This window comes from Canis lupus, chromosome 24 (assembly GCF_003254725.2).
Source record: "Canis lupus dingo isolate Sandy chromosome 24, ASM325472v2, whole genome shotgun sequence".
Lineage (NCBI taxonomy): Eukaryota > Metazoa > Chordata > Mammalia > Carnivora > Canidae > Canis > Canis lupus.
The window spans coordinates 45,581,390-45,604,876 of NC_064266.1; positions in this window are offsets into that span (position 1 = coordinate 45,581,390).

The following is a 23,487-nucleotide window of genomic DNA, read 5'->3' on the forward strand; positions in this document are numbered from 1 at the left end:
GTGCCTACTATGGGCTGATGGCAAGACATCAGCTAGTTGTAGTGAACAGAGCAAGCTCGGGTCAGGGATCAGAGAGAGGTGTGATGTGGAGGTGCAGGTGCCATGGGGCAAGCCATGACTCCATTCCAGGAACAGCATTTTGGCTAAGAGTGGAGAACAGCTAGAGGTAGCAGCTCCAGGTGGCGCACAGTTTGAACAAAAGGATGATGGTAGTTTTGGAAGGAAAGGTAGTAACTCTGGATTCACTGAGGAAGATAAGTTTTAGAGATGAACTGAATTTGAGGGTGGAGGAGAAAGAAGCACCAGGAATAGTTCCTAGATTTTGAGCTTCAACATCTGGGCAGATGGTGGGATTTCAGTATGGTATGTGGGACACTGGACCAGGAATGGCTGTGTCTTGTGGGAAGGGGTGATGGAGATGTGGCCTTTCTGGGATGACAGGGGATTTGGTATCTCATGGATGCCCAGTGAAGAATTTTTCCTAAAGAAACAAATGGCCTTGAGGCTTTCATTGAGTTATTCAATACTGATTATTTAATAGAAGTAACTATACAAGATAAAGCAAAATGATGGCTACATCGTTTGTCATGTATCTGAAAGGAGTGATGCATAATTATACATCGTGATCAACCCTCTTCAAGACCTAGAGAGATCGAGAAAGTTGACTTTTTGATCCAACCAGAAGTGGTGGCACGTGAATTTGAACCCAAGTCTGCCTGATTCCAGGTGTTTTTGCCATTCTAAGGGCACCTTGCAAGATTCCAGAGAATTCTTCTGTGGAGATTAAAAGAGAGAAATTTTGAAAGTAAGGAAAACGTGAGATAACACCTTGCAGATTTCCAGTGTGAGATACAACTGGCAGGTGTTCACAAGCCTTGGCAGGCACTCAGATAGTTTCTTAGAAGATGCACCAGCCAGATAGCCAGATAAGATCAAGTTTCTATAATGGAACTTTTGTACACGGAGAGAGAATGAAATACAATTTAAGCAAAGTGGAGTCAAAGACTTCAGATTTTTTACTTCAGTGATGGAGAGTCCTGGAGAGATTATTGCTTCCACCTTTACAACAAGTAAAGAACCAGACAAACTGCAAGCCACTGACTTTTCTTGAACCCACTGAAGATCTAAGGTTGCAGAGCAAACAACAACAACAAAAAAACAAACCTGGGGAGAAACAGATGTTTACAGGGAAAAAGAAGACCCAAGCATTTGCTTACACGGGGCAGCTGTTACCTGATTGCACATGCACCGGCAGGAACTTTCATCTGTAAACTGTTGACTAGTTGATAAAGGCCACGTGAGGGCCAGCAGGAGAGTCGAGCGCACGGGGACTACCACCCAGGTAGAAGTTTGCATCCTCTCCAAACACACCAGGTGTTGTGTGTGGAGAGCAGATGTGCCCATGGGATGTATGTCAACCATGGCATGAAGGATGGGGGGGGAATTAGGAAGTTCTTGTCAGCCCTTACCCAACATGTGAGGCAGTATGATATTAACTGAAGGTGAACTTGGGTTTTTTTCATGTGTATTTTGTAAATACTAAGGAAAACACTTAAAAATTAAGAAGTATAAATAATTAATAGAAGAAATAAAGTAGGATCATAAAATGGTCACTTGTGCCTAGGAAAGGCACAGCAGAAAGAGGGGGAATTTTTAGAAAAATAAAATAGAAAACAGCTAACAGAACGATGACGTTTAATCCAATTACATCACTTATCACCTTAAATGTGAATGGTCTCAACACAACAGTTAAAAGACAGAGATTGTCAGGTTGGATTCAGAAAGAGGAAGGCTCAGCTGTATGTGGTCTAGGGAAAATCAATTTTAAATATAAAAACATACAGGCATTACAAGTAAAAGGATGGTGAATGCTATGCCATGCAGACACAAATGATAGAAAGCTGGAAGAAGTCTACCCATTTCATACAAAGCAGAATTTGGAACAAGGAATATTATCAGAGAGAAAGAGGGATATTGCAGAATGATAAATGCATCAATTCTCCAAGAAGAGGTAGTGCTCTTAAATATTTATGCAACCAACACCACAGCTTCAAAATACTTGAAGCAAAAGAACTGATTCATCCAACGGAAGACGGAAAAATATATAATTAGAGCTGGAGACTTCAACACGTCTCTCTCAGTCACTGCTATCACAAGTAGGCAGAAATCAGTTAGGATCCAGGCAACCTAAACACCACTGGCACCATGTGACCTGATTGACATTTATAGAACACCCCACGCAACAAAGGCGAGATACGAACTTTCTTCTAAGTTGTCCGTGCAATATTCACCAGGGGAGACCAGGCTCTAGACCATGAGACAACCCTTAATAAATTTAAGAGAACAGAAATCACGTATTTCGCTGGACAAAGACTGAACTAAACTAGAAAATTGATAACAAATATATCCGGAAAATCTCTACATATTCGGAAATTAAATAATATATTTCTCAATAAGACGCGAGGGAAAAAGGAATTCTCTGAGGGAATTAAAATGATTCTGAGACAAACGACAATAAAAATACAACATAACAAAATGTGTGGGATTCAGGTAAGGCAGAGGTTAGAGGACAATTTGTAATGTGACATAATTAAAAGAAGAAGAGGAAGAAGGAGGAGAAGGGGAGGAGGAGAAGGAGAAGGGGGAGGAGGAGAAAGGGAGGAGGAGGAGAAGGAAGAGGAGGAAAAGGGGGAGGAGGAGAAGGAAAAGGAGAAGGAGGAGGAGAAGGAAGAGGAGGAGGAGACTGGGGAGGAGAAGGAGGAAGAGAAGGAGGAGGAGAAGGAGGAGGAGAAAGAGAAGGAGGAGAAGGAGGAGGAGAAGGAGGAGGAGAAGGAGGAGAAGGAGGAGGAGAAGGAGAAGGAGAAGGAGGAGGAGAAGGAGGAGAAGGAGGAGGAGAAGGAGGAGGAGGAGAAGAAGATTTAGAATCAATAACCCAAGCTTCCACTCTGAGGAATTAGAGCAGGAATGCTAGTTAAGCCCGAGGCAAACAGCAGGAAAGAAACAATAAAATTTAGAAAGGAAATCAATAAACGTGAAAGCAGAAAAACAATAGACAAAACCAGAAACCAAAAGCTGGTTCTTACAGAAGATCCGTAAAATTCATAAACCTATAGCCAGGCAGACCCGGAAAAAAGAATGAATCCCATTTTATCGGCATCAACAATGACAGCGTCATCACTCCTGGTCCCCCAGATACTGAGGACAGTAAGTAAAGTTTACGGCCCAACGTCGGCAGCGCAGTGGGATGCACCAACTGCTTGAAAGACACAAACTCCAGAAACATACTCAGGACGTAGACAGCCTGCGTGGGCTCATGTGTATTAAAGAGATTAAATTAATTAAAAATCTTCTAGAAGAGAAACCTCCAGGTCCTGGTAACTTCACTGGAAACTTCATGAAACATGTAAGAAAGAAACAATAGAACATCTGTACAAGATCTTCTAGAAAATCTGGAAAAGCGAAGACTTCTCAATTTACGTAATGAGGCCAGGTTCGTTTTCCTACCGGTGCCAGCCGAAGACATTATGAAAGAAGAGAGAGAAAGAGAGAGAGAAGGAAGGGGAAAGGAAGAAAGAGCCAGACCAGGAGGAAGAAGCAGATGTTTATTCCTCATAAACATAAATGCAGAAATTCTCAACAAAATAAAGCAGCCTGAATCCAGCAACATGTGAGAAAGTTCGTCCGTCGTGGTTAAATTAGGGTCTATCCGAGGGATGCAAGTCTGGTTCAGTAAAGTAAAATAATAGAATTGGCCGTATTAATAATGTAAATAAGAAAAAAGTAAGGACGTAGGTACAGAAAAAAGAATCAGATAAAATGTAACACTAATTCGTGATGAGGGATGTTGGCAAACTGGGAACAGAAGGCACCGTCCTTGACCGAATAAAGGGGCATCGGCAGGAAACAGCACACGGGACAGCGCGAGGCCGGGGACGCCGGGCCGTGGGCCAGGACCGGGACCCTCGGCCACCTGGGGCCACCCCACGCAGGGGCCCTGCCACCGCCCGGCCGGGCAGGTAAGCAGCTGAGAGGCGCGGGGGTAAAAGGGAGCAAGTGAAGCTGTGCCCCTTGGGTGGCGGGATTGTCCACGTGGGAAATCTTAAGGATCCCCGAGAAGGCTCCAGAACCGGGGGCTGTGGTGGATCCTTCACCTCGGGGAGGCCAAGGAGCACCAGCAGCGTCCCCCCGACACATGAACGCACACCTGTCCCTGCACGTGTGTCCCTGCACTCACCCACACTCGGGCACACAGGGCACAGGCGCTCGCGTGCACGTGCGCTCCCACACCCACGCATCCTGCTCGGGCACACAGCCAACACGGGGGCGGCGAGGATGGGAGGGAGCAGGGGCGGGCGGGGGGGATCCTGTGGCACCAGCCAGCCCGGGCCCTTCGCCCCACTCCACGGAGCACACCTGACCTCCCGCAAGCTCCCGCCGGGACCAGCCACCGAGAGGCCAGAACGTGTCTCCATGGTGACCTTCTGGTGATCAAGGCCTTTGCTGGTCACCAAGGTCGCTGCCAGCACCTCGCCCCCGCACCCCAGGGGGCCACCACCCCCAGCCTCTCCTGGGGGAAAACGAGCTACGTGTTCAGGTTGCGGGAAGGGGCGTTTGCTGCTCGCTCTCCCGGACGGATGCCAGCACGGGGCGGGCACCCTGGTCCCCGGGCTCCCCCGAGAGCCTGTCACTGCACTCGGATGGGCCCCGAGGGCCTGCGAGGACCCCGGCGGGAAGGTGAGGCCGAGCACTGTCACACCCCCAGCCGCCTCCCTCCAACCGGGAGCCAGCCCGGGGCACACTGCCCGCCGACGGCCGTCCCCTCATAGGCTCTCACGTGGGTGTCTGTTGCCAACATTTTGAAATTCGTTGTTCAGCTTCTTTATGCTCGAGGCGAAACACTTGACGGGAGACGAGGACAGCGCGTTCTTGAAACCACGCTGATAAATTCTACAGAGACGTAATCCCCCCGTGGGCTGCAAGGAACCTGCGCACACCTAATACCGGAGCTTGGCAAGTGCACGATCTCAAGGACCGTATAGTTTACCGAGTGGGGAGCCCCCAGGGATGCCCCAGCACCTAGCGCCGCACACCACGTCTTCGGGGCGGACCGGCCCCGCTGCTGATCAAACCCCAGATGTGGGGGCCTCGGGGCACCTCCTGTGCAGAGCTCGCTGGGCCCGCCTTGCCCCCGTTGTGGGCACCGCCAAGTGGGGTTCCGCAGGTCCCCCTGGGATCCCGCCAAGGCAGGTGCGCTCCAGGAAACAGGCCCCGCTGCAGCCCCGGGGATAAGGAAGTGCGGGCGTCGGAGGCCCTGGCACGGATTGCTTTTATCTGGAGGCAAATCCAGCACGCTGAGCGAGTTAACCGCCTTCCAGGGAGCCCCGCAGAATTTGGAGACGTGGGCGGGTGTGAGCAGACACTCACCAGCTCCGCACACCCCGGGGCAGGGGTTCACACCACCAGGGAGCCTGCGCTCCGGTGAGGTCCTCTCACTCGGCCCCTGCTCTGCTCTTAGTGACCTCCCTGAGCTCTGCTCTCCTCACCCCTGCAACACAGGTCGCTCCCTCCCTGGGGTTGAAGATGAAATGAGGTCAGCAAAATGCCCGCATGCAGCTAGGCGCCCGATGAAAATCAGCTCTGTCTCTCCGCGGGGACATTTGACGCCTAGCAGCTCAGGTCCCGTGGAGCACGCAGGCCTTTCTGGAACGAAGCAGAAGCAAAATTAACAGTTCACCTCCCACCAAAATCGTCTACGTCCAGAGGGAGTCCGCCTTCTGTGGTCGCGTGAAGAAAGGCCCCAGCAGTTCGAAGTCCCGGGGTCCCGTTCTCAACGGGAGCAGCTGAGGGAAACTGCAGGCCACGCGCTGGAAAGCTCTCGGGCTTACCCTCGGACCTAAAACCCTCGGGGAAATTAGTTCTCCTGAGCCATCAGGAGGATGAAGGGGGCTCTCAGCCTGGCAGCTCCGAGTCCTGCCCTGGAGCGTGGGCCGGGGTCTGGGTCCCCGCCTCGCAGAGCATCCCAGCTCCTGCTCCTCCCGCGTCCTCTCCCGCTGCACCAGCTTATTCCAGGAGGCAGCTACGCCCTCCTCCCCTCATTAAAAGCAGCTGTTTTATTTCTGATTGACTCTCTTTTGAGCAAATCTTCCAGAATCAAGTTGCTTGAAGGGTAATTGTTTCTGACAAACATCTTGTTTCTTCCTCTCCACAGCTGTGGCTCTTCAATGGCTGGAATACCATCTATTGACTGGCGTATTTATGGCTTGACTTTTTTCTCTCCTTTTATTGTGGTTCTGTGTTGTTTAGTCCTCTTAGTTTGGGGGGATTGTGCTCTTTAGGTTTCGGGGGGAGTTATTCTTTTTTTGCTTTAGTGTGCTCCTAACAAATAGCATAAAAATTTTTGTTTTTTATTTATTTTTATTATTATCATGTTTTTAAGTAGGCTCCATGCCTCGCATGGAGTCCAATGCAGGGCTTGAACTCGTGATCCTGAGATCGAGACCTGAGTTGAGATCAAGAGTTGGATGCTTAACTGACTGAGCCCCCGAGACACCCCTGTTTTTAAATTATTTTACATAGAAATATCTCTGGGAGGCCTGGGTGGCTCAGTGGTTGAGGGTCTGCTTTTGGCTCAGGGTGTGACCCCGGAGGTCCTGGGATCAAGTCCCGCATCGGGCTCCCTGCACGGAGCCTGCTTCTCCCTCTGCCTGGGTCTCTGCCTCTCTCTCTCTCTCTGTCTCTCATGAATAAATAAATAAAATCTTTAAAAATAAATAATGAAATGTCTCAATAAAACATCCTAAAACGTGGGCATGAGTCCATTAACTGACAAAAATCTGCGTTTCAAAGAGAAGCTGATCAGTCTCAAATGTTCAAAGATCACCTTTACAAACCCCGGAACCGCGTGTCAACCCGTTCCATGGAACTCAGGGGATACGTTTCACACTCACCTGCATATTTAATCCCTCATCAAAACCGTCTAGGAGGAAGCTATGGTCCCCTTGAACATGTCTAGGGATAGAATTTCTGTCATCTGACATGAGTCATGAAGACTCCCGGGGCTTCCCTCTGGATCCCCTGACCTCTAAACATCTTTGTGGGGGGGGGGCAACGCCCTTTGAAGGGAGGGGTCCCCCACACGGAGCCTAACAGAACCAGGAGGCCTCCATCAGGCTGAGGCACGGATAGGGTGGGGGTGGATGGAAGGCACTGGCCATCTGCCCAGGCGCCTGTGACTGCAGACCACCATGTCTCTGGTGGGGTCATCGGCTCCTCAACCACAGTCCTGTCCTAGAGAAGCTGCCCCCATTCTGCCCTGTAGGACCCCCCACGGGCATGAGGGTGACCTCATGCTCACCATAGGTGGTGGGGCCACGGGTTCAGAAAGCAGTACCTGGGTGGGTGAGAGTGAGTGTCAGGGACACAGCTTCCCAGCTATTTCTGCTCGGAGCCAGGGTCCAGCCACGTGTAACTCAGGAGCTCCCTACTCATTGTTCGCATTTGGGGGCGTCCCCTCTCTGGATTATAAACTCTGCGAGGTCTAGCCTGTGCCTGTCCTGTTCAGCATTGGTCCTCAGGACACAGCTCCATGCCTGGAACGAAGGGCTTCTGGTAGAAACAACGAGTGCGCTTTGGGTCAAGAAAGGAGTAGACCAGGTCAACAAGGTGACCACAGCACAGTGGTCGATGGCCCGTGTAGGAATTATAATTACAGGGAACAGGTAGGCAACCATATTAAAGGCAAAAAAAAAAATAAATAAATAAACAAACAAAAAAAAGAAACCCTTTTTAATATTAGAATATAATGTGTTTAATAGATGTGATTATTAAAACTCGTGGTGTGATCATTAAATTGTGAACTCCTGTTTTAAACAATAAGTACTCTCCTCATGCTGTCACCAAGGAGCCATTGGGATTCACGCAGGGCACCCTGACACATCCAGGTTTTGATCTTGAAAACTAGTCTTCCATGAGAGGAATCCGAGCTCCTCAGAGAGGAATTGATTTGATGTCCAGGGAAGAGCAAAGTCAAGATGATCCTGGAATATCTGATTGCCAGAAAGTGAGAATCCTTTCTAAAAATGTTTGGGAACAGTATCAAAAGGACAAAAAAAAAAAAAAAAAGCTAACCAAAGTGGCTCCCAGTGGACACTGTGACAATGTAACCATCGCCAGGAAAGTGATAATTAACAGGTAGTAGGAACGACCCGATTCAATGAAAAACCACTGGCCGATAACGACACTCCAAATGGGGAAAGAGGACGGGAAGTCTTCAAAACCTTCTGTGCAAGATTGATGGGGTGTTGATGACGTGTGGGTCCAGATTACAACCCCGCAGGCTGCTTGCTGGTTAATGGGAGAAAATGTAATTACACATTGGGAGGATCTACGATGCCCCTTTGCAACCCAATGACAAAACCTGTCGTCGCCAACGTCACGTGAAGTACGCGGCGTCCCTACCTGTTCCCACCAGTCAGCCCCTCGTTCAGGCCTCTCAGTTTTGAACCCTTTATTGTTTAACCCAATTTGAGTTGATTTTTTCATGAGTCAGGTAAGAAGCAGCCGGTAACTAAAGAGCCAAGTACACAGCTGGGGACTCCAGAGGAGGCTCATCCTCCCATCTTCCTGGTAGTGAGGAAACTCTGCGAGCGTCCACCTCCTGGGACTCCGATCAAAACCCGCCTAAGAGAGCTGGGTTGTCTGAACCTTTAGCAAACATGGGGTTACTTCTCGGGTTGGCTTTACCCACAGGGATGGGAAACCAGTTGGGTGCCGCCATTTTGGTCCAGGGCAGGATGGCACAGGAAGGGATGCTGTTGGCCATTGGGCCTTCCTTTTGTCTTGGCTGATTTTCCAGGCAGGTTTCCCATTCTTTGAAATTCCTCAGGGATGTGTCTGGGATCTCAGCATCTAAATCCTCAGCTCATCCCTGTGCAACTCCCCTTGACTGGTTCCCAGGGTGTCACCTCACTTCTCAAACCTTAAAATGTCTGGCACAACACCATGTGTCACTCGGAATGGAATGATTTGCCGGACCAGTGGAATTTGTCATTATCTTGGTACCTTGGATGATGGATTCCCCCGGGACTCGCATTGCAACTGTTGGTGGGAATCATGGCATCACCATCTCTCAACGATAGCAACATTTTATCTGCTAAGAGGGAGTGAGGAGGTTATTTCATTAATCTCTCAATCTGCGTCCTAGATGCCAGATTGGCTGTGACCAGTGGGGCAGTTCCCTGCACCGGTTACTTGGGGCACCTCTTCCTCCTGTGCTGGACCTCCTTGCTCGACGTTCCCCAAAAAGCTCAGTTTTATCAAAGATTTCTCTCCACCACCTCCACAGTATTCAAGGGACCGAGACACGCATGTCAAATATTTCAAGCCATTTGCAAAGGTGTGGAGATTGCCTAATGCTAAACTGGCAGAGTGAGGCTGTGGATGGCAAAATTACCCGTTGCACACAGTCATTCGACGCTTGTCTATCACCCGCGTGAGACACAGTGGAGGGAGGACCGGCTGATTGAGCTACTCAATGGATGCATCCAGAAATACGGCTCAGAATTAGTATTTATTTTCCGTAGCAAAGAACAACCGCGCTGTTTCCTGCTGGGAAATTTACTATGCCTTTATTTTGTTTAACCAATAATACCTTATGGGCTCTTGAAAATTATATTCACTTAAAGATCAAGCAGCCATTTTCATCTGTCCTGACGGGAAAGGGAAAATTGCAATTGGGTCTACGAAGCTCAGGTTCAGTCCATGATTTGCTGGAGTGACTTCCGCGCAACCACAGCCACGGCTGCTCACACTTGCCTTTGTCACATCTCCCGAGGACGCGCGCTCACAAGGGAAGACACTCCTGGGAAGACTCTGCTCCTTCCTCGATCATGTCCAGTCTTGCTCGTCTTCATGCGTGTCTTCCCAGACTCACGTCTGCACTGACCCCCCCTCCCCACAGCCCTCATGGCAGATGGAGCAATTGGCCTTCCTTCCCACCTCCCCCAAAGCCGAGCTCCTGTCGCGTGGCTTTTCAGCCGCTGTCCCTAACAAAGGGGCCACTGGCATGCCACCAGGCTGCACGTGTGGGCAGGGTGGGTGTCCATTCCGGACACTGGGAAGCGGGCAGGGGGGACAACTCACTAGTTTCCAGTCAAGGACAGGAGTTTAGAACTGCCAAGCGGAGCCGACGCAGAACGCGTACACCCGCCCCGTCCACACCCAGACACGGGAGAAATAAACGCTTATTCTACACACAGCTGAGATTTTGTGGTCTGACGTAGCAACACCTGACTGTACGACCTCCTACGGCATATTTTCATGGAGCCGAGTGAGTGTGGCAGGTAGGAAACTCAGCCAGCTGATACACAGTGTTAACACGAAATTTTCTTCATTTATTTAAAACTCAAAAAAAAATAAAAAATAAAAAAATAAAACTCAGCTCAGGGCAGCCTGGGTGGCTCAGCGTTTTAGCGCCGCCTTCAGCCCAGGGCGTGATCCTGGAGACCCGGGATCGAGTCCCACATCGGGCTCCCTGCATGGAGCCTGCTTCTCCCTCTGCCTGTGTCTCTGCCTCTCTCTTTCTCTGTCTCTCATGAATGAATGAATGAATGAATGAATGAATGAATGAATAAATAAATAAATAAATAAATAAATAAATAAATAAATAACTCAGCTCTTCCCCCAGCTCCATCCTCCGGGGGTGGAGAGAAACCAACCCCAGCCCATCTAGTGGTGAACACCTCCTTTCCCCATGGACGTGGCTAAGTTCTACCCGTTGGCCCAGTCGGGGGACAGAGAGGAGGCAAGGGTCCGCATGCTTCTCAACGTGGGGCCGACAGCCTGCTACATAAGTGTCCCCGTCACGGTCCCTGAGGCCCCCTGCAGACACCTCCTCACACGGCCACTCATCACGTGGGCCACTGTTCGGTTCCCGCCACGGGCTAGGATCTGGGATGCCCTGCAGGGTACCCTTGGGCCTTTTCTCAGCCCCAGAGCTCCCACATTCTTTCTAAGGCATCCCCAGAAGGAGGACATGGTTTCTCCCTATTCTGAGACCCAACCAGCTTCTCCGGGCTCGGCTTCCTTTCCTGGTGCTCGGTTCAGGAAGCCACGGTGCCCGCTGGTGACTGTCCCGTCAGACTGTTCATCTCCCCACCCGGGGATGCCCATCTCCTCTGAGGACAGCAGAGTCTGTCCTTGGTTTCCTCCCAAATTTACCAACGATTCCCAAGTCTTTTGTTTATCTAGGGACCTATGCTTTTGAATGCAAAAGCTAGGAAGAGACGCCATGGTTCCGTACGTTCTGATGTCATTTTTCTCGTTTTGGTCCAGACCCCCAGACAACCTTAGTGAGTGTTGGAGAGGGACAGAAGAATCAGTCCGTGTCTGTGTGCTGGTTTACGGAGCTTATGATCCAGTCCAGCAGCAACAAAAGACAAATAAGAAGCAATTCATTAATTAGCACAAAAAGACATTATATAGTTATTCAACTATATTTCATGTGTTAAAAAAACATTCTGTAGAGATGTAGAAACTGTAGAGGTGACCTGGAAGCTCTTGAAAATGCCACCCTGAACGCCTAAATCGGAATCTCCAGGAATGGGTCCAGCTATAAGGAGATTTTCGAAAGCTGCTCTGGGGAGTTGAGTTGAGAAATGCCGTTCTAACAAAACCCTGGCATGCCCCAAAGTCTCTCAGCTTTGCAAAGACCCCTCATCCACCTCCAAGGAATTCCTTCCAGTTTAAGAATCGGTTAGCCAAGATCCCTCTAAAGGAGAAAGGGGAACCCGTGGCCTCTGTGAACCCTCCCCACACAGAGCCCTGGCGCATCATGAGGAGAAGGGCTAGCAAAATGACAGCCCCCAACGGCAGCAAAATAGAGCAAACAACACATCCCAGATCCTGGAGAAATGTGCGCCGTGACCGTGGTCTGTCTCCGTGGTGCATGAACACGGAGTGATTTCCGTGCAACCGGATAGAGTGTGCCGGGTTTCAAAACATCCCCAAGAGCCAGCTCTCTTCATTTCTGGCTGGAAGGCGCTCACTCTCACCCTGCTGAGCACCTGGTGGGACTCGGAGCTGTTTCCAACAGACACTTAAGAAACACTTGCTGGATGGGTGTAAGATGGGTGATACATGGCAAGTTGTCTCGTAAACAGACCTGGTTCCAATCACAGGCACAGACACACACAAAATCACAGGTGCTGGCGGGTACGTAGAGGGTCTCCTCACTGTGGAGCTCTGCAAACACCCTGGTGCTTGGATGCCACCCACACCATTGAAGTCGGAATGCCTGGCAACTGCCTCAGGGCACAGGTTTTTGTTTTTGTTTTGTTTTGTTTTTTTAGAAATATTCCAAGTGGTTTTGGCAAGCAGCTGAACCATCATAGGGGGCACGGGGCTAATGTTGGTGGTGCTGTGGGTGTGGGGGTTTATATAACCACAGATTTCTTTTTCTTTTCAAGATGTATTTATTTAAGGCAGGGGAGGGAAGGACAGAAGGAAAAGGAGAAACAGAGTGTCTCCAGCAGACGCCCCACTGAGCGTGAGCCTGTCGTGGGGCTCGATCTCACGACCCGAAGATCAAGACTGGAGACAAAACTAAGAGTCGGATGCTTAACCGACTGAGTCCCCCTGCCCCAGACCCCCCGGAGTAACAAGGGATTTCATTCCATCGTTGACTCGGGGAGAAAGCTGTGGTTCAGTGTTGGTAGGACTGGGGACGTGCACCTCCGCCACGTGGGCCTCCAGCTCGAGCCTGGGAGGCTCGTGGTGTCTTCTCCACACGTAATAATGTTTTCCTGGTTCACTCAGGCTCCCAGCGGCTCCCAGACTCACAGAGTTGGAAGAGGCAAGGCTAAGACTCAGGCCTTGGTCTGTCTGGCTCCAAAGACATTATCATACACACGTCTTGACAGGAGTAAAAAGGCGGCGTAACGGTGCGACTCACAGGGAACGGGATGCGCATCGTGTGGCTTCGAGGTGTAAGGAAGGTTCCACAGAGGAGGCATATGGGAGGTGAACCTCGAGGATGGAACCGTGGGCACAAGGGACATGTCTTTCAAGCAGAAGGATCGGAAAGTAAAATGTCAGTGTTTAGATGTGGCGGGGTTGGCACGCAGAGTAGAGGGTGGTCCCAGCAAGAGGTGGGATAGATGAGTCCACCTAGTACCCGTGGTACTGATCCAGAGATGAAGTGGTGCCAAGGGAAGATTTTATTAGAAGGGATTGTTTTAGGATTCCCCGGGGGAAACACAACCAATGGGATGTATACACCCATGAAAAGAGATGTATTATAAGTGCAGGCAGGCCCGACACCCAGGAGAGGCACTGGGGCAGATGAGGCCACTTGCTGGAGAATTTTTCTGTTACATGGGAGACGGTCCATCTTTTGGTTCTCTAATGGGCCTTCAACTGATTGGATGAGGCCCACCCTCATTGGGAAGAGCAATCTACCAACCGAAATGTTACCCTTTCCGGAAACAAAAATGTCACCCTCACAGAAAACACCCAGAAAAGCGTTTGACCAAATATCTGGGTACCTGTGACCCATCAAGTTGACTCGTAAAGTTAACCTTCACAGGGGTGTTCAGATCAGACCTTCATTTTGGCTTCAAGAAGCTTCTGGATGCCACTGGAGAAGGGATTCAGAAAAGAGAGTCTATAGGTATCCACGAAAGGATATCTGGGATGTGAATGTAAAGAATCACAAAACATCAAGTGCTCCAGGTCCCAGCAACAGCTTAAGAAAAGAACAAACAGACCTATTAACGTCGGAGCCGCTGGAGACCCCCCTCATTCTCCCAACTTCCCCCACCAGTACCCTCTCCCCCGGCTCTTTCCCCCCAGAAGTAACCCCTGACTTGTGCTCTTGTTTTCTTGCATAAATATTTATGCAATCTTATGCAAACTCCAAGCAATCTTCTCCCCTTTCTCACGTTTTAAGTTTTCCACATGTTAAACGTTCCAGGAGCCAAACGCACCATGTGCATCGGTCTCTAGCTTGTTGGTTGGCCACACAGCACACCCCCCGGCTTCGTCCGGCTCATGCCCGCAGCCGTGAGTTGTCCTCTCTCACGCTGCACGATGTCCCGCTCACGAGCACACCGCGCATAGCTTCTCCATTCCACTGTGGTGGCTTCGGGCCATTGTCTCCTTCTCCCTGCATCACACATAACGCCTCTGTGAACGTGCGCGTCCACACTTCTTGCTACTGTGGGTGCAGAGCTCCTCTGGGATGAACCCCTGGGGGACGTGCTATGCCAGAGGATGTGTGTGCCTCCCCCCAAAGCTGTTCCTAATGCAGAATACTTTCCCGGAGCCTTAGTGTCAGGAACGCTGCCTCCACTTGCTGCCCGTCGTCCCACATCCTCCCATCCCCGGCCGAGCCCAAGGCTCTGTCCTTGCTGGAGCTGTTGTCGGATGGGCTGTTGCCCACAATTCCCAGCACTCTCCTTGCACCAATTGGCATTCAAAACTCCTCTCCTGTAAGGTCTTTTCAAGCTGTGGCACCCACCCTTTATTGGGTTACCTTTACTTTATCGAAAAATATATTGTGAGACTTATTTATATATTGTAAATACTTAACCTTTTTGAATGATGTGTTGTGAATACCGTCTCCCATGTGGAAGCTGGCTTGGGGGGGGGGGGTTGTTATGATTGGGTTGCCCAACGCTTTCCACATCACAGTCCATGGGAGAAATTGTATCACCCAGATGTCCATGTACCTCCCTGGGCGCACTACGTCCGATAGTCATAGACACGTGGCCTTTTCAAGGACGCATAGAACATTTATGCAGAGTGACCTAAACACTGAGACGTAAGCTCCGCTGAGGATATTTCGTATTGAAATATGTTGAGGGCACATCCTTAATGCATTCCAAAGGACGAGTACCACACGGATCAAATTTATCTCTGATGAAAATGGGAATTGGTCATTTTTAAAAGATAACTAAAAATTTCATACGTTCACACATTTCTGAAAACATATGATTCACTGATGGGATGAAGGATAAATCAGGCTAAAATTCCAAAAGCGTTTCGAACTGAATGGTGACAAGGATCCTACGTGTCAAAACCCATAAGATGCAGCACAGCAACATTTGAGAGAAAAATCTGTAGCCTTAAACTGTCACGCTAGAAGAGAAGCCAGGTTGAAAATAAATGAACTATCATGCACATTATCAGAAGATTACAGATGCAAGCAAAGCTCAGTAGAAGGAAGGAAGGAAGAACAGAAAGAGGAGCAGAAATTGATGAAATAAAATAGGAAACTACCCTCGAACAGAAAGAATCAACATGGGAAGAACTAATAAATATGAAAGGTTTGAAAACAAAACTATCAATAATTGTGAGTAGAATTTCCAGATAAATTACTTGAAGTAATAAGACAGTTTATTAAAAGATCCAGGAGGAAAAAAGAAAAAAACAGAAGTACTTCCACAAAATTAATTTCGTATCACTCCACCAGCAACAAACAGAAATGAAAATTGAAAGCACGTTCGTTACACAGGCACCCGAACACTGAAACCTGGGAATAATCTAACAAGAGATCTGCGACACCTGGGGGAGGTAAAATTATTCCGTTTTACTGGTGCACGTAGAAAGTTCCAGTAACTAAGAAAGTGTACGACGTTAATTATTTTTTTTTATTTTTTAAAGATTTTATTTATTGACGTTAATTAATCCGAAGATTCACTGTTTCAAGATACATTGATTCTCTCCAAACGGATAGATCGATTCAGTACGATGGCAGCAATTCCAACCGGTTCCCCGATGGAGCAAAAGTGCAGGTGTGACGTGACAAGGTCCTCGACCACTTAAACAGTTGTGCAAAAGCTCAAGAGGCAATACATGGGGAAGAAGTGAGGAGGGAGAGCTTTTCCTACAGTAATTAAGGGGCCCGAGAACCACCCAGGAAACCTACGACCTGGGAGAGAACCAGAACCAGAGCCAGAACTAGGGTCCATGGAAGCTTCATCGGTGACCAAGGTGGCATGGCAGCGGCGGTGGGGGGGGGGGGGGGCGGGCTCAATGGATGGGGATGAACAGTGGGGTTTCCTGCACAAAAAAATAAATCATGCAGGGCAGCCCCAGTGGTGCAGCGGCTTAGCGCCGCCTGCAGCCCAGGGCGTGATCCTGGAGACCCGGGATTGAGGCCCACGTCAGGCTCCCAGCACGGAGCCTGCTTCTCCCTCTGCCTGTGCCTCTGCCTCTCTCTCTCTCTCACTGTGTGTCTCTCATGAATAAATAAATAAAATTTCAAAAAATAAATCATGCAGCAACCCTTTCAACGCGGATTAAAGAAGTAAATGTCAGGGGCGCCTGGGTGGCCCAGTCAGCTGAGCGTCTGACTCTTGGTTTTGGGTCAGGTCACAATCTCAGGGTCGTGAGATCGCACCTGTGTCGGGCTCCACGCTCCACAGGGAGGCTGCTTGAGATTCCCTCTCTTTTCCTCTGCCCCTCCTGCCCCTGCTCTCTCTCTAAAGTAAATAAATCTTAAAAAAAAAAAAAGAAAGAAAGAAATGTGGGAGGCAGTTCCTTTTGTAGATTGTAGGAAACTGTGGAGACTATGTATAGTCCCCGTTGATAAGCCGGTTAATTGCGTATCTAATCGTCATAAACCCGGAGCGGCCCCTCTTTTCCTTCTGGTTGCTTGAAGACGCCGTCTTATTTTTAGCTTCCTGCAGTTTCACCAAAACGTGTCTAGATGTGTGAGTTTGTTTGGGGCGGGGAGGGTATTTATTTGCCTATTTATTTACATTCTGCTTATGATTACTCGAGCTTCCCGGATCTGTGAACTGGAGTCTTTCATCAGTTCTGGAAAGTTCTAGCCTTAGTACATATGTGTCCTTGTGGGTTTACAACCGTTGAGTGAACTTCGGTTTCCTTGTCGCTTCACCTGTGGGAAGTCCCTGGGATCTCTGTTGATGGCGAGGTTATCTCCTTCTGCAGATTTCTAAGAACATTATGGACAAGGATGGCTTTAAACTCTGCGTCAGGTTTTGTAGGCTGGGTTGTAATGTAAATTCGGGACACAACAGTGAATTCTCGGGTTATCAATTTCAGGGTAGATTTTCCATGTCCAATCTGCCTCGAGGACTGAAAGGACAGTGTCCGTGCAGCCCTTGAGGCTGGATTTGCTTCCACTTCCCCTTATATTGGGGGGAGCCCTTTGGGGGGCCCAGCTTCAAGGGGGAGGAACCGCCGGCAGACTTGGCACCTTGGACAGGCCTGAGCTTTGCTTTGTCTCCCTGCACCTGCAGACCGTGAAGCTGAAGCCCGACATACCTGGCTGTCGGATGCCCTCGTCCCTGCTCTTATCACCTCTCTGGGCTCCCAGTAATAGCCAATTGCTGGACGCCAAGGTTCATTTACTTTCTTGCCAGCCCATCACGCATTTTATAGGTGTGTTTTTTGTTTTCAATCCAGCATTTTTGGTTGGTGTCCGCGGGGGAGTTTGTTGTATCTATCCCACCACTCTGCCAGAAGGCATTCTTTTTAATAGTTGCATAAAATCCCACATCATAAACATCCCACTTTTTAATCATGAATGGAGAGTCGGTTTTCTGAATGTTTTGTTTGTTTCTGATGCACAGTGTTGAAAGCGTGCATCTCTACACTTGTGCTCTCATCTCTGCAGGACGGGATCAAAGTTTCGGAGTAGCTGCGTTCCCGTGTGTGCGTTTACAGATACACAGATTGATGGATTCACAAATGTACCTCCTTTGTCTCAGAGTGGGCACATTTGCCCCTTCTTCCCCCCCCCCGACTTTTTATTTTGAAAAATAAATAGTTGCAAACCTTGTACAAAGGGCACATGCATGCACACACAGGCGGAGGGTGATCCATATGCTGAAATACGCCCGGTTTTATTGCACCATTTGACTCGAGCAGCCAGCAGGACGCTTCATTACTAAATGTATCAACAGGTGTTTCCAAAAACAGCAACATTCTGCTACAATATGGTTCTCAGACGCAGGAAGTGCAACACTGATATAATTTTATTATCTAAAATAACTGTTCAGGGACACCTGGGTGGCTCAATGGCTTAGCACCTGGCTCCGGCCCGAGGTCCTGGAATCGAGTCCCGCATCAGGCACCGTGCATGGAGCCTGCTTCGCTCTCTGCCTCTCTCTCTCTGTCTCTTATGAATAAATAAAAATTTTTAAAAATACTGTTCATAGTCATATTTCTCCAATTATCCCAATAACGCCTTTTAGCATTGTTTTACTTTTTAACCCAGAAAAAAAAAAACAGAATCTAATAAGGATCACAAATTGCCTTTAGCTGCAAAATTCCCTTAATCCCTGGAAAGGGGGACCTGGAAAGGTCCCCCCGACTTTATTTTTATTTTTGTCTTTCATGGCGTGGGTCTTTTTCATGAGTCCAGGGAAGTCATTTTGCAGAGCCTCCCTGGGAGGTGTGTATCTGACCACTCCTTCATGATTGGGTTCAGCATAATCACTTCTGGAGGGAACGCTCCGCGGGAAACGTCTCCCTCCTGGGACATCACATCAGGGGGCACGTGGAGTCACTTCTTCCCGTCATCGCCGTATCAAGTCTCAGCTCTGGGTTCAGTTTGGGTGAAGTGAAGTCTGCTGGGTTCCCTCTTGTCATCATTTGCCCCTAGAGATAAACGAGCACTTCGTGATCCTAGACGTTGAGGCAACGTGGGCACCCTCTTTGCCAAGAGCTTCCATCCGGCGATCTCGTAGCCGGTGCTGATTCTCGCCCGACTCGGTCATTATTACCGTGACCGTCAAGGGATGGCTCCCTGTTCTATTCCTCTACATTTAGTTATTGATATTTCTCTGGAAAGAAGAGCTTTCTCGTGGACCCTCACTTTTAAGACAACCGTTCAGTCCCTCCTGCATATGAGTGTGGATTCGTGGGGTCTTATTTTTTTTCTCTTATGCATGTGCTGACGCCCACTCCTGTCATTTCTGTTTTGATGCTGAGGTTTCCCTGGGCCAGGCCGGTGGGAGCCCTCAGGCCACAGGGCTCTTTCGCTCCGTCTCCGGCCACAATGCCTGATGTGGGCCCGAGAGGCTGCAGCCATCTCCCCCGGCTGGCCCAGCCCTCGGGCCCACAGGGTTCCGCACGATGGGATCTGGGATCTGGACGCCAGCGGCCTGCCCTTCCACTCTGAGCCTGTGCTCCCCTGACTTCCTGCCCTATCCCCCCACCCCCACCCCCAGCACTGCTCCCGCCTCTGAGCGCACCTTGAATGCATCTCTTTGACGCTGCTCCTTCCCTTGACACCAACACAATTCTCTTCCCGTCTCTCCAGGGATGACTCCCCCACTCCCAAGGCTCCAGTGATCGGTCATGCTGTCACTTCTGTGCCACCACTTCCCGGGGAGCCATCTCCCGAGCGCCAGCCCGCCAGTTACAACTGCACACCCTGCTGAGCGTCCGTGCCCCATGGGCACCTCAACCTCGCTGCACGTTCACTCACACACGGCGGCACGGCCCGTCCCCCGGACCCAAACAAGCCGCCGTCTTTCTCAGTCACCCAGTTTCTCCAGCCACCGGATTGCGCCAGTGGACCACCGAGGCGCCGTGCACACTGCCTTCTCCCTGCCACCCCAGCGCCGTGTAGACCGCAGCTCCTGCTGACCTACCGACTCGCACTCTGCAGCTCCTCCCTCTCGCCTGACTTTTTTTTTTTTAAGATTTTTTTATTTATTCATGAGAGACAGAGAGAGAGAGAGAAAGAGAGACGGGGGCAGAGAGAGAAGCAGAGGAGAAGCAGGCTCCCCCAACGTGGGACTCGATCCTGGGTCTCCAGGATCAGGCCCTGGCCTAAAGGCGGCGCTCAGCAGCTGAGCCACCTGCCCTTTCACCTGACTTCTTTTTTTTTTAAGCCTTTTTTAATAATAAATTTATTTTTTATTGGTGTTCAATTTGCCAACATACAGAATAACACCCAGTGCTCATCCCGTCAAGTGCCCCCCTCAGTGCCCGTCACCCATTCACCCCCACCCCCGCCCTCCTCCCCTTCCATCACCCCTAGTTCGTTTCCCAGAGTTAGGCGTCTTCATGTTCTGTCTCCCTTTCTGATATTTCCCACACATTTCTTCTCCCTTCCCTTATATCCCCTTTCACTATTATTTATATTCCCCAAATGAATGAGAACATACACTGTTTGTCCTTCTCTGATTGACTTACTTCACTCAGCATAATACCCTCCAGCTGACTTCTTGCTCCTGACTTCTTGCTCCAGATTTCCTCCCCGAGCGGTGAGGCAGCCCGGGTGGCACGCCCCCTCCAGCAGGTCCCCCTCCCTTCCTCGGGAAGCCCCGACGTCTGTCGGCACAGAGAGCCCCCGGCCGCCCGCCTGGCTAGGTTCTCTAATGGGACTAGAGAAGGTGTGCAGTGGGACTTGGATGACAGCTGGTGCCCCGACGGCCTTCCTCCCCTGCCCACCTCCAGCTCAGTCTGTGGGCAGCTGCATCAGCACCATCCGGAGCAAGAGCTGGTCTGCAAGATGAAAACCCTGTGCTGGCTTGATGGGCAGAAGGACGGGAGTCAGAATCCCAGATGACCCTGTGGGACACTCTCCTACCCCACCCAGCTCATACCTGGAAGCTTTCAACTTTGATTTTCTCTGAACCACTGCTCTGGGCCGAGGAGGTGCTTCCTCTTATCAGCAGGTGTCCCTAATCCAGCTGACAACACACTACAGCTCATCGCCTTGGGGATTAGCCTCCCATTGGCCTTAGAATCAGCTGCGAAGCCTTCATCAAGTTACCTGGCTGCCTGCAGATTCTTCTCCTCCACCAGCCATGCCCCTTTCTATTCCCTTCAGTGGCCTTTTCCATCCCGCTCCAGTCTGGGTGCTCCTCGTGTTATGCATCTGGTACAGATATGGTTGCAAGCATGTGTTCATTGGAAAAAGTTGCATCTTTAGGGTCTATATTCTCTGTTATCTGTTTATGTGCATATAGATGATGGAGATGGAGGCACAGGTGCGGGATAGGTGTGGGTGTAGGTGTAAGTAGAGAAGTAGATGTAGCTGTGGTGTAGATACAGGTGGGTGTAGGTGTCAGTGTAGATTAAGTGCAGGCGCAGGAGTACCTGCAGGTGTACATGCAGGTGTGTGTGCGGGTGTGCATGCAGGTGCAGGTATGTGCATGTGTGTACAGGTGTGCATGTGCGTGCATGTGCAGGTACAGGCATAGGTGCAGGTGTGGGTATAAGTAGAAAAGTAGAAGTAGATGTAGTATAGGTATGGGTGGATGTAGGTGTCAGTGTAGATTAGGTGCAGGTGTGGGTGCAGGTGTGCATGCACTGCAGGTGTAAGTGTAGGTACAGGTGTGGGTGTACTGCAGGTGCAGGTATATGTGCGGGTGCAGGTGGAAGTGTAGGTGCAGGCGTAGGTGCAGATGGAGGGGTATGTGCAAGTGCAGTGTAGGTGTATATACGTGTGTGGAGGTAGACAGGTGAAGAAATAGATGTGGATGTAATCACGACCCCAACCACCTCAGGCAGAATCAGCACTCGGTTCACATCCCTGGTGTTTTACACCTTCCATACCTACCTGGGACTTCCCGGCAGCCCCGCAGGCCAGTAAGCACCTGCATCCCCAGGTCCAGCCACATGGGAATACACAAGAAGCACTCAATGAGTGTTCATAGACACGCTAGTGAACTGGAATTCTCTCTGCACACACGTGTATTTTGGGCCCTTAAGAAATGACTTCCGCATGCCTAATTCCAAATGCATATGATCATACTTCCTTTATTTAGTCTAAGACAATTTTCTGAGATTGTACAAAAATACCTCCTGAATTTGGGGATTGGGATTTGGAAAACAAACTCTTCTGTCTCCTTCCTCTTCATTCCCTTCATGACTGAATACATTTAATTCACGTCCCCTTGACCTTTCCATTTGGAAAATGACTCATCCTTTGGGCCTGGATTCTGTAGCTGTCCCTCCCTCTGCTCCATCTCAGAGTAACTGCTTCATACACTCCCTGAGCCCAGCGGGTCTGCACTGCAGACAGCTTCCGGGGGTAGAGACCACCACCTTCCCAGATACCAGGAGAAGAGAGGAGGCAAAGACCCAATGTGTTTTAGAGTAAAATGTGTTGGTCTTATGTAACAATTATGGGAATGTTTTCAGGTTTAGCAAAAAAAAAAAAAAAGACAGCTAGTGATTTTGAATGTCAGATAATCAAATGATTTTTTGGTATATGGATGTCTCGTGTAATAAATAATTTTTTGGTATTAGTAAGTCACAAATATTATAGGAAACATATTAGAAAATCTTTCATTGCTCATCTGAAATTCAAAGTTAATTGATTGCTTTGTGTTTATGGGGCAACCAGAGAACACAGTGCATTTTGCCTAAATTGTCGTCTGCGGTGGAAAATGCTGTCTTGGATAATAACATTCTACTTACTCCTCACAAAAGTCCACTGAGGTAGGCAGAGCAAATGTCATTAGCTGCACTGAAATTAAGATATTTAACAAAACTCACAATGTCAGGTGGTGAAACTTTAAGATCTTAACCATCTGGCTTTTATTTTACCCATCCTAGCTTTACTGATGGGACAGGTGGCCCTTCCCACAGAAGAAGGGGACTCGTGACTCGTGCCTGCTTCCCTCAGTTTATCATCAGGGCACCACTTGTCCTTAGGGGGGGGGGCACCCTGCCCAATCTGGAGTCCATGTGTTTGGGTGAGATTGATCCCAGACCCCGGCAGGGAGGATCTGCAGAGCCCATCCCTTTGGCCATATCAGCTCCTTGCACACACCCAAGACAGACCCATGAGACACAATCACAGGACTTTGGCTGGAAATTAATTACTGGCAAAGAGCACTCTCTTTTGGGTAGGCTCCAACTTGGGAGGCCATCATAAAGGAAAGAAAAAAAGAGCACGAGAAAGCAAATCCTGAAAAGTAATTTGAGCACCTGGGTCATGGTGCCCAAAGTCTAATGGCCCTAGACTCTGCACCTGCATATGAGTCAATGCATTTTCTTTTTTGTTCAACCTGGGTTTAGTTGGATCTCTGCCACTTGCCAATAAAAGGGTCTTGAGCACCTACTTTCACATTTACATTTCGGTCTTTTGAAATCTGTCCTGGACTGGAATCTGACAGTTATTTATTGAGCACTTGCTATATCTTGGCACTATGTCAAGCACAGAGACCCAGCATGGACAAAGTAAGCATGACCCCTGCTCTCACACAGCTGACTTTGATGGTCAAATCCTCAACCTGCCACGGCCATCCAGTGCTGCTCAGTCCGAGGGGACGTTCCCAAAGCTGTATCAGATGCGCTTGTACCAAACGTCTGAAACCCAAAGAGCCAATTCCTCAGGTGGCCTCGGTAATTCTCTGGTCAGAGAGCAGGGCACACCGCCTTGTGCTCTGTTAGAATCCTGCCACGTTCCCCCCTGCTCCTGTTAGCGCTCACACCGTCCTCAGGCACCACCCGCGGATCTGCCCATTCTCCAGCCGCCTACTCAATGAATAAACC